The sequence below is a fragment of the Canis lupus genome, chromosome 19 (genome assembly GCF_011100685.1).
Source record: "Canis lupus familiaris isolate Mischka breed German Shepherd chromosome 19, alternate assembly UU_Cfam_GSD_1.0, whole genome shotgun sequence".
NCBI classification, from domain to species: Eukaryota; Metazoa; Chordata; class Mammalia; order Carnivora; family Canidae; genus Canis; species Canis lupus.
Genome location: NC_049240.1, coordinates 20384493 through 20396924, shown reverse-complemented (window position 1 = coordinate 20396924; position 12432 = coordinate 20384493). Strand labels below are relative to the sequence as shown.

General features: G+C 36.7%; 1 pseudogene; it reads left to right on the top strand.

The window, feature by feature from the left end:
- The first annotated feature begins 9468 nt into the window (after positions 1 to 9468).
- Positions 9469 to 10779, top strand: LOC609380 (annotated as a pseudogene).
- The last annotated feature ends 1653 nt before the right edge of the window (positions 10780 to 12432 follow it).

The window sequence follows — 12432 nt, the reverse complement described above, 5'->3', positions numbered from 1 at the left end:
ATACTTGATTTCATTTAGCATTTTCAACAGTTCTGCTACACAGGTATCATTAATTTATGTTTATAGATCATAAGTTTGAAGCTATAATGATTTTAAGGATGGCTATCCCCAAGTCCAAAGGTCATGTTCTTTGTGTCTTTCCTTGTTAATTCTGTTTTCTTTTCCCATTCCTTTTTGTGATGGGAAATGTGATCAATATTCAGAAGTCCGTTATGAATTTGGAGCTGAGGGTTTGAGGCATGCAATATATCAGTGTGATATTTCAAAAGGTTTAGTCTGGTGGCAAAACAGACTGGTTTGTAGAGAGTTTAGAATGGAATAAGTGGACATGAACTCATAGTGATTATACTTGATCCACATTTAGAAACCAAATAGGCAAAACATGATGAAAGATTGGATATGGGAGATGAAAAAGAACAAGGTATCAAGGATGATGACTGGCATTTTGGGTTATGGAATTAAATGGATACTGAGGGCAGCCCCCATGGCACAGTGGTTTAGCGCCGCCTGCAGCCCAGAGTGTGATCCTGGAGACCCGGGATTGAGTCCCACATCAGGCTCCTTGCATGGAGCCTGCTTCTCCCTCTGCCTGTGTCTCTGCCTCTCTCTCCCTCTCTCTCTCTGTGTGTTTCTCATGAATAAATAAATAAATAAATCTTTAAAAAAATAAATAAATGGATACTGAATCAATGACTCAGATATGGAATATAGGACAAAATTTATCACTTAGTATTTGTATGGAAGAATCTGGAGCTTAGGGTGGAGGATTGGACTGGAAATACATTTGTGTGAAAGGTTTAAGTATAGAGAAAGTGACTGACATTCTAGGAGAAAATGCGATGGTCCAAGGACCAGATGTATAAGGACACATGAAGAAAATCATGGGCTGAGTTTGAGGACATCCAACATTTAATAATTGAGTGGAGGACAATAAATGGCAAAGAGAATGGAAAAAAAGGATGAGGAAAAGCCAACAAGAAAAGTGTTTCAAGAGGGAATAGTAAAGACTATAGAAAGGTGAGACAATGATAACAAAAAACTAATGCTGAATTTGTCACCACGAATGTCACTGATGACTTTTTGAATAACATGTCTGGAGTAATAAGGGTAAAAGTCCCACTGATGTCAAGAAGTGAGTGAGAGAAAGCATAGAGACAATGAATAGAAGAAATTTGATTGGGGACAGAGGAGAGAAGACAGTATCTGGAGAGTTATATAGGTTCTTGATTATTTATATATTGGGTTTAAATAAAGATATTTGAATAAGCTAATATTTAGTAACAATCCTTTTCCTTGGAAAGGAACAAATTAATAATAAAGAGAGAAAGGAAAATTGATAATGTAGGGAGCCCAGCTGGGAAGACTTCAAGATATAGGAGTGAGATTGGCCTTAGGAAAAAGGAGGGACAATATGGTGTTTTGCTTTGAAAACCTTTTTCACACCTTTATATATTAAAGCTGACTATATAGTCTTACTGCCTTAAACTGTGAATATAATACTTTTAAATCTACAATAATATTAAGATTAGATACTTAGTACAATTTAAAAAATTACAGAAACTTTTTAGAACTTTGCATCTATCCTCTTTTCACTTGGGAATTTAGTAGTTGTCTTAAAAGCAAAATAGTTCAGTATCCAGAAGTCTTTTGGTTTGTTCTCTTTATTTTCCTTTGCCAACGACAGTGGATCTCCAATTTAGATGTGCACAGAAATTGCTAAGTAAGATCATGTATGTGCTATCATACCCTTCATAGCATTGGAAATTATCATATTCATTTTTCATTTTTGTCAACTCAATGGACACTTTCTTATTTTCATATTAATTAATTATGCTTTTCCTTCTTCGACACAGAGAATTTAGAGTGGGGAGTCTCTATAATTCTTATTTTATTTCTAAAACACAGTTAACATGCCCAGATTTTACTTATGTTGGATTATCAAGAATTTAAAGAAAAGTTCTAATCTTGGCCAAAGTAATCCTGTATTTGATCCCTTTAGCAAGTACCTACTACGAGAAACAAAATGTGAAAAAAAGTAACTCTTTCATTGGAAGAACTCACAAATTTGAATTTAAAGTCTGTATTCTTGACTATCAAGAAATCAAGGTTCATGTCCTATTACTATTATTTATTCCCAAACCTAGTGATAATCAACAATGTGTGTTAAGTATATGAATGAATGAATGAATGGTTGGTGAACTGTTATATCTAAATTGACATGGATTCTTCAAAAACAAACATAGCAGTGTTATTGTACACTATATTTTTATTGATCTCTGTGACAATTACTTGAAATTTAATATCACTAATCCTCACAACATCTGTAGAATAAGTATTTTTAATTCTATTTTACAAATAAGAAATTGAGGTGCTGAGATTTTAAGTAAATCATGCCAATTAACACAGACAGAAACAGGAAAATCTGGGAGTCAATTTTACGCCTGACTCCAGAGCACATTATCTTTCAGCCATGTTATGAATGGTGATATATGTTTGGGTTATAAAAACTTGCAATAATGAGTATATTTATTTCCTACCATAAGCTTTTACCCAGACAGGTCTATAGGGCAAAGATCCTAGAATTTTAGACATTGTAATTTGATTTGTCTTCTAGAGAGAACCATTAGATTTTCTCTTTGCATGGCGTACTATAGAAGCATGAAAAATAGGTTTTCAGATGGGCTTTCTTTCTGGAAAAAATAGAACTATATGTTCAGTCATTTAAGTATCCATGTTAGCTAATTTTGCCAAGATTTTGGAATTGCATTGGAAAACATGTCCTAGTTAAGTACAATATTAGTAAATTTAGTAATAACCCAGGACTTGTTTGATCCCAAATATTTAACTCTTTAAAAAAAAATCTAACTCTGGTTTTATTTCAAGGTGCTTTGAAAGGAACTCACCCTGAGTTCTATGAACTGCATCAAACTTTTCCAAAATATACCATAGAACCCCAACCTGATTTGGTGCTTCAGGGTAACTTGGCTATGAAAGTACTCACAGGCACTCATTTTTTGGTCTTCGGACCTTCAGATGGCCTTTCTGTGACCTAGCCATAAGCACTCTATTAATCTACTTTATCACAGGGATTAGTAAAGCAAGGGCTGCATCCTTCCACCAAGCACATCTGTTCCTAACTCTTCTTATCTCTCGATGTCTGTTTTGCCCAGTGCATCTATTCTTCATCAGCCATGGATGTCTATGCTTCTGAGGAGTCGTTTTCTATTTTCTGTCTTTTTTACTTCCACAAAAAATTTAAAAATAAAAATGTTCCTATTCTGTCCTTTCCTATCTTACATCTACTTTGGAATACATAAAATGTTTGAATTTGCTTGTAGAACACAATACAATATACTCACTGTTCCCATCAAGTTTTACCTTTTTGCTACTTTTAACAGGAATAGTCCTTATTTAAAGCTATGCACGATACTCACCAGAACCCAGAGTATTGTTTTTATATTTGCTTTAAATAACTGCATGAGTGGTTCTTTCTAGTGAGATCAATGTTTTTTTTTGTTGTTTTTTTTTTTGTTTTTTTCACAAAATAAGTCATGCTAGTGGCAATCTCTTTATCTCTGATTCAGTCACATTGAAAGGAAGGAGGACATATGTTGGGCCTGGTTGATGGGGTGTCTCTCCATCTCCCCCAGCCTGAGACTGTGGTATAGGAAGTAAGGCAGTCTTATCAACAAGCACCTTTCTCCCAAGTTCAAACTGGGGATTACACAGAAAGAATCAGCTCCCTGTTCCTCCTCTTACTCTGTCTCTGAATAATAAGGGCTCTTTACTGGGTAGAAATCTTGTTGCATTAATTATAGCAGCAAATAAGCAGACAATCTGCTCAAAACAATCCCTAACTACTTCTGAATGACATGTTGATCTTTAAAGTTCAATTTTTAAAAATTAAGTATCTATTTTTATTAGTTCTTACAGTGATTAAGAGATACAATAGAACACAATTTACCTATATATTTAAATACTAACTTAAAGATGTAGTACTATGTTGTTCTTTCTATGTTTAGTTATAGTATAAAAAAGGAAGAAGTCATCATGGAACACGTCTATGCTTCCATCTTTCAGATTTTCACACTTTTACAAAGAGCTAAAAAATAAGGTTTACAGTGGAAATGCTGGTGACTTCTTGGTCAAGTAGTTCATGAGATTTTATATGTGTGTGAGTCTGTGTGTGTGTGCATAATAAATTCACATACACTCTAAAACATCAGCTACAAAGTAGCTTTTGATTATTTGTTTTAATGGCTATAAATTAATAAAATATTTCCTATGACCAAAGGGATCTTTTATTCAAGCACATGCTTACCAACATACTCTATGGTAGTTTCTGCTATTATAAGGCAGAACTCACAGCTGAAAATGGTTTAGGGTTTGTTGGGCTGCAGCATTTTGATAAATGGAGATAAATGATTAAAATCGTTCAGTCTTTCTAAGCCCTAGCAAAATATGACAGCATCTAAGTCTCTAAAGAGATTTATGCTTGCTCTTACAGCTGGTTGTCCATAGCTGTACCGTTCCCTGGGGAGCCCTGCAGACCTAGTGGATGATGAGAGTGTTTTGCAGCTGTAGGAGATTTAGATCCCTTTAAAGAGCTGCTTGAGCCACAACAAGCCAGTATTTCAAAAGAAAGTGAGCAAGGCCATAGGGTGTTCATGAAATTCCCAGCCTTAACCTGGGGAAGCTCACCTGTCAAAGCTGGCTCACTAAAACCTCCACTAAATTGTTAGCTGACACTACAAAACGTTTAAGATGTCATCGTGTGTTGTAAACAAATCCGTGCATTTCCACGTGTTGTTCCTGGGGCCAAAAAATAGCAAAACATAACAAGATATTGTGAGTAAAAGCATTCTTTTGGAAAAGTTCAGTTGTCTGAGGAAAGCATGATGTGGGAGAAAGTGGCTATGTCATATGTCACAGAAGTGGAAGGCTGGAGAAAGAATGAGAGGGAGGAAACTTTGTCTGTTGGGTGCCTTTTATGTACTAATAATGTTGACTCCCTGTTCTACGCTCTGCTCTGTGGTGGGCCCAGCCCTCTGTGGTGACAGCAAGGGAAAGAAAAACAGCCAAGAAGCAGGCTGCCTGAATTCGTTGCACTCCTGCACAAAAGAAGAATCATCAGAAGAATGAGCATCCACATTTTCCCAGCCCTAACTCCTCATGTCTGGGATTTCCTTCCAAGCAGAGAGGCAAACGTGTGACTCAGGCAAGTTGGCTATAGCATTGCCCAGTGTATACGTGAATGCCTGACACTCACTGGGTCAGCTAGGGAAGCTCCAATGCAGGTAACCAGAAGGATTCATTTCTTCTAGAGACTCAATATGATCAACTTATATAGAAGTCCATATTCTTGCCTCACGATTACATTCCTAATCTATATTACAAATACTTCCCAACCTTGTTTTAGAACTTCTTCCTTTTTAGTTTACAATATTTTTGAGATATGATTTATTTATAGCCAATTGGCCAAATCTTAAGTGTCTGGCTTGATAAAATTTTACTCATGTATATATCTGTTGTATTTGTTTTCTAATGCCGCATGACAGATTACCACAAATGTAGCAGTTTAGATGGCTAACACAAATTTCTCAGCTCACAATTCTGTAGATCAGAGGTCCAGGTACTTACCGTACAGGAGGATTCCCTGCTGAGGCTCTCAGAGTGGAAAGAAACATGTCACTGGCTGCATTCTCAGGGTCTTCTTGCAAATTCATTCAGGTGAGTAGAATTCAGTCCCTGAGAGTGCAGAATTGTCTTTTCTGGCTATTTCTCAGCAGCTATGCAGTTGCCCACTCTCCTTGCCATGAGGCACACTCCATCTGCAAAGCCAGTGGTGGAAGACGTCTCTCCCTCTAAACTCTTTTCATGCTTCAAATATCTGTATCCAGGGAAATCTCTGCTACCTTGAAGGGCTGCCTTATTAGGTGAGGTTCACCCAGGATAGTCTCCCTTTTTTAAAGTCATTTATGCTACATAATATAACCTAATAAAAGACTGAAATCCACCATATTTCCAGGCCCAGGGGTTAAATACAGGAGATGTACACTAAGGAATGGGGATGTTGGGACCATCTTACAATTCTGTCTACCATATCTCAAGACAAAATCTATATAGCTGATCATGCCACAGCTTCGGAGTCATTGCTATTGATTTTTAGAAGTTCTTTGTATATTCTGGACTTGAGTCCTTTGTCAGATATATGTACTGCAATTCTATTTTCCTAATGTGTGACTTACCTTTCATTACTTACTAGAATCTTCGATGAGCAAAAGTTTTCAACTTTGATAAGAAGTTATTTTATTTTAAAATTTTATGATTAGAGCTCTATGCATTGTATTAAAGTGTTAAAAATATTTGCCTATACCAAGATCGTGAAGATTTTTGTGTTTTCTTCTAGGAACATTATAATTATAGCTTCCACATTATATCTCTGATCCATCTTGTTTTTTTTATATATATAGTACAAGGCAGGGATCAACGTTCAATTTTTTTCCTGTATGGATATCCAATTGCTCCAACACAATTTATTATGTACTTTTAAATTTATAATGGAAGTATTACCTGTGTTTTTCTCATTATTATGTCATTATCCTAACATGTTGACTCTATTGCCTGGGGACTAGGCAAGTTTGGAGAGTCCACCATATGTCATTTACATTCCTACATGTAGGGTGTGACAAGACTGCAAAGCCCTGATCACTCATTACCTGTGTGATTTCTCAGGGTTCTGTTAGGACCAAGTGACCTTGAAAGACGAGATGTTTCCCTGTGGGACAGAGTAAGCTTTCTTATTGCATCTTATCAAATCAGTGTATTTCCCAAAATTGATGCTTCTCAGCTATGATGGAAAGCTCTGTGTACACAGCAATATCTGGGCCATAGCAGGTCACTCCCAATGGACTTCTGGGTAAGGATATCTCATGCAAACATGCTGATGCTCTTGCTACTTACTGCGCCAGGAGTAATGAGGTCTCTTCTGACCCAGGAATTTCAGGCCTTTTGTCAGGATCTTTGAAACAGTAACAGACTAACTTACTTATCTTTTAAGAGGGAAAAAAATCACAGAGACCTGACTATGTTATCTTATTCAATCATCAAAACATGCTAGTAAATGGCCATCTTCATCACCATTTTGTAGATTATAACACCTAAACTGCATGAGGCTAAGGAACTTGCCCAGTTTCGTTTAATTTCACAGCCAAAACTCATTTTTAACATTGAATAATTGTGAGATGTAGTGTAAATATAAAATTTTGTATAAAATATACACAGAATTTAAGGACTAGTTACATAATGAACACCCATGTAACCACCATGTAGGTCCTCTAGGCCAGAATCCCTGCAAGGGCCCCCTTATAACTTAAATCCCTCATTTCCTCTCCTAAAGGGAGATGGGTAATCCTAACCTTGATTTTCAGATAATTGTGTTTTCATTATAGTTAGCCATGTATATTTCCATTAACTGTCTGGCTCGAATTTGAACTATATATGTGATATATGGTCTATGAATTATTTTGTACAACCCTTTTTAAGATCAGCATTTCTAAGATTTATCATTATTGCTTGTAGCTCTCTGTTTCCCATGTTCAATGCAGCATGGTGCACTATACTAACATGCATACATTTCTTTATTCTACTGTTTCTGGGCATGTGAATTGTTTGTAGCTTTGAGCTATGACCAAAAACATTTTTTTTTTCTGTGAGAATTCTTATATCAGGTTTTGTTTTGTTCTTTTTTTTTGTTTGTGAGCTCATGCATTCATTTCTCTTCCATATATTCCTAGGAGTGGACTTTCTAGGACATTAGGTAGTACATGTTTTCCTTTATTAGAAAATGCTGTAAAGTTTTCCAAAGTGATTCTACCATTTTACACTCACAAAAACAGTGTATGAAAGTTCCAGACACTCCACATTCTCATACTTGGTTTTGAGGATCTTTTTTATTTTAGCCATCCTGTTTGTTATGCAGTGGTATTTCACTGTGCCTTTGGTTTTCATTCCTCTCATGACCACTGAGATTGATATGTCCATATAATTAGTGGACACTTGGATATCTTCTCTTGTGAAGGGTCTATATAAGTTTTTTGCCCAATTTTTAATTGGTTTGTTTTCCTTGTTTCCTATTGACTTGTAGGTATATCAAAGATATTTATCTGTTTTTGTTTAAAGGGCCTGACCTGTAAATTTATCCCATAATTTCTTGCTCCCTTTCTGTTGGCCTGAACTATCACATGGACACAGTTTGAAGGCAATGTAAAAAGAGCATTCTTATCTGGGTGACAATGTGCTTAACCAAAACTTCACTATAGAAATGGGTAAAGCACAGATATTGTGGAGGACAGCCAGCCACTTCTGCTCTACTAGGGCTGGCCTTAAAAATTTGAGTGTTCATTAGTGCTATGCCATGCACGTGGAACTTTGCTGAACTAGCTATAGGAACATCCAGAGTATCAAAAATTATTATTAAAATTCTGCTTGGTTTAAGGAGAGTCTTGAGTGGAAATAAATTTTTTTTAATAGCAATTCATTCATGATCAGCCCTCCCTATAATACCAGACCAAGCTATACTTCTATAATTTAACATGCACCTAAGATCTGGCATAGCTTGATGGTGTTTTCTGATATTTGGCATGACCCATACAAATATACCAACTCCTAAAATTACCTACCAAGGCCACATTAGTTAAAATCTGACTACACAACCATAAAAACCATTCACATGAACATGTAGACCCTGACAAACTGATAGCATTAAAAAGCCACACGGTCTGCTTCCATCTGCAAGTATAACACTGCTAGCCAGATCCCATTCCTTGTCAGCGCCTTGACTAGTGCTCCTGACATTGGTGAATTGACTCAAGTGAGACTCAGTAGTTAGGCAAATGGAAATCGAAAGTCTGCCCTTTTCTGATAGAGAGTTGAAGATTGTGGCTTAGGTATGCAGCAACAATAGTTTCCAAACACTGAGTCCTGAATTAGGAAGATTTGACCAGCAGGCAGCGCTGGATGATCACAGGCCTCCTGTTCTAATGAGAGTGCCTTTTCTAGCCAACTTCTAACAGGGTTAAAAACAGAAGAGAGTGCATGCCCTGTGCAGGGGGGCATATTCCAAAGAGGAAAGACAATGAGGCTGGCCCACAAGTCACCATGCATTAGCCATTCCTATAGATAGTCCTCTTTTCATAAGAATCAGTGAGTAAAGGAAACATCAGAAATGATTTTGCCTACCCACCCCCAAATACTCGCTTTGCAGGAGATATAGTTAGAATGATACAGAAAGACTTGTATAAACGGTTGAACAGTAGTGTGTGAAATAAATGCAAAAAAATAAGGTGATAAGTTTAATATTATATAAAGCAGAACTAAAGGAAAAGAGATGTACCTGAGACAGAAATTTTATTCTGCTAAAGTATTCTGTTCAAAATAACAGAGTCGAGTCATTGGAGCTTCTTCTTGATGTGCCCCTCTCCCGCTTTCGTGAAGTTTCCTCACAGCCTGGCCCCCAAGCACCAGTCCTCCCTCGCACCTCAAACGAAGAACCAAGGCTGCCTCGGGCCCCCAAGCCAGAGGAGACGGCGACCTCTCAGCACTTGCCGAAGGGAGAAAAAGAACAGCAAGAAGCAATTGAACATATTGATGAAGTACAAAATTAAATAGACTTAATGAACAAGCCGGTGAGGAGATTTTGAAAGTAGAACAGAAATATAACAAACTCCGCCCACCACTTTTTCAGAAGAGGTCAGAATTGATCGCCAAAATCCCCAATTTTTGGGTAACAACATTTGTCAACCATCCACAAGTGTCTGCGCTGCTTGGGGAGGAGGATGAAGAGGTGCTGCATTATATAAGAGTCAAAGTGACAGAATTTGAAGATATTAAATCAGGTTACAGAATAGATTTTTATTTTGATGAAAACCCTTACTTCGAAAATAAAGAATTTCATCTGAATGAGAGTGGTGATCCATCGTCAAAGTCCACTGAAATCAAATGGAAATCTGGAAAGGATTTGACGAAACATTCAAGTCAAATGCAGAATAAAGCCAGCAGGAAGGGACAGCACGAGGAACCAGAGAGCTTCTTCACCTGGTTTACTGACAGGTGCAGATGAGTTAGGAGAGGTCATCAAAGATGATATTTGGCCAAATCCATTACAGCACTACTTGGTTCCTGATATGGATGATGAAGAAGGAGAAGGAGAAGATGTTGATGATGATGATGAAGAAGAAGGATTGGAAGATATTGATGAAGAAGGAGATGAGGATGAAGGTGAAGAAGATGAAGATGATGATGAGGGAGAGGAAGGAGAGGAGGATGAAAGAGAAGATGACTAATGAAACACTGATGGATTCCAACCTTCCTTTTTTAATTTTCTCCAGTCCCCCTCCTCTTGTGCTCATTCACCCTGTTTTTTGAAGTCTCTTTTCTCTCCCATTATACCATTGTTCTCAACTTATTTTGGGGGGAAATACCTTGAGCAGAATACAGCAGGAAAAGAATCTCTACCCCTTTCTGTTCCAAATTCATATTTTATTTTACACCACCGTGCTCTGTGGGAAAAAAGAAAAACCTTCTGCTCCCTTAGCTCTGCTGGAAGCTGGAGGGTGCTAGGCCCCTGTGTAGTAGTGCATAGAATTCTAGCTTTTTTTCCTCCTTTCTCTGTATATTGGGCTCAGAGATTACACTGTGTCTCTATGTGAATATGGACAGTTGGCACTTACCAACATGTACCCGTCTACTTTCTCTTGTTTGAAAAAAGAAAAAAAACTTTAAAAAAATGGGATTATAGAAGGTCAGCAAAGGGTGGGTTTGAGATGTTTGGGTGGGTTAAGTGGGCATTTTGACAACATGGCCTCTCCTTTGGCATGTTTAATTGTGTTGTTTAACAGACATCCTTGCAGTTTAAGATGACACTTTAAAAAATAAAATAAAATAAATAAATTAAAAAAAAGATGACACTTTTATTTATTTTTATTTTAAGATGACACTTTAAAGATAAAACTCTCCTAATGCTGACTTGAGCCCTGCCACTCCATGGGAGAATCAGCAGAACCTGTAGGATCTTATTTGGAATTGACATTCTCTATTGTAATTTTGTTCCATTTATTTTTAAATTTTCTTTTTGTTTCACTAGAAAGGAAAGATGCTCAGTTCTAAACCTTAAAAGTGTACAAGTTGCTTTGTTACAATAAAACTAAAAGTGTACACACACAAAAAAACACAAAATAACACAGAGTCAAAGACGTTAAGTATTAAATAGCACATCTTACAACCTGTAAAATAAAACAGATTTATTTTTAATTTTTTAATAAAACAGATTTAAATAAGGACAATTGCCAAGAATATGATAACAATATATTAGTCTGCATCAATCAATCATCAACTAAGTATGTAAAATAAATAAGTACAGAGGACTTTAAATATCAAAAGATATCCAAGGATGATGTAATCCATTCTCAAGGAAGTATACACCATCTTTCCAACTTCCCACAGGAAAATTACAATTTTTTAACTCTTTTATCTATTACACCATAATAATCCACAAATTTTCTTTTTAAAAATATTTTATTTATTTATTCATGAGAGGCACAGAGAGAGAGAGAGAGAGAGGCAGAGACACAGGCAGAAGGAGAAGCAGGCTCCACGCAGGAAGCCTGAGGTGGGACTCGAACCTGGGTCTCCAGGATCATACCCTGGGCCGAAGGAGGCACTAAACCACTGAGCCACTGGAGCTGCCCATAATTCACAAATTTTCATACTAGAAATAACGTTGGCTGCATTCTTTAATAAATTAGTGCAGCAAAATTAGGAACTGACATAAAGTTTTCACAATAACAGTAATAAAGCTTCAGCCATTTGGAATCTTACTAAAGAAGAAAACATTCTGCAAAATAATAACTGGGTCAAAAAAGATACCAGTTGCAGGGTGAAGCCTATGTAGAAAATGAGAGTGAGACTACAGGGTGAGGGTGGGGGCGTGAACAGAAGAAACAGTCAAGTATTTACATTTTGGTTCAAGAAATAACTGAAATAAATGCAATGATAATTCAACTCCCCAAGTCAGGGAAAAGCAGAAGACAAATGTACAGACCACAGGAAGAAGAGTACAATGGAAATAAAGATAAGAAACCACAGAGACTCCAGGGATGTTATGTGTTGTGTCTTTAGGGGAGGATAGTGAGTTTTTTTCTTCTTCTTATGTTCTAACAAAGAAAACCAAGTATTAAAACATTGGGGATATTCTTGTTCCCAGGGAACCTGATTATTCTATTAGTAGAATGTCTTCATGACTAAGATTAATTTGCTGTCAGTATTCATGTGTACGTGAGTGTATTCCAAACTATAAATTAATGTAAAGAAACAATGCTTTTATTCCTATAATGCATTATTAAGATGACCCGGACCAATGAGAACTAGAAATGC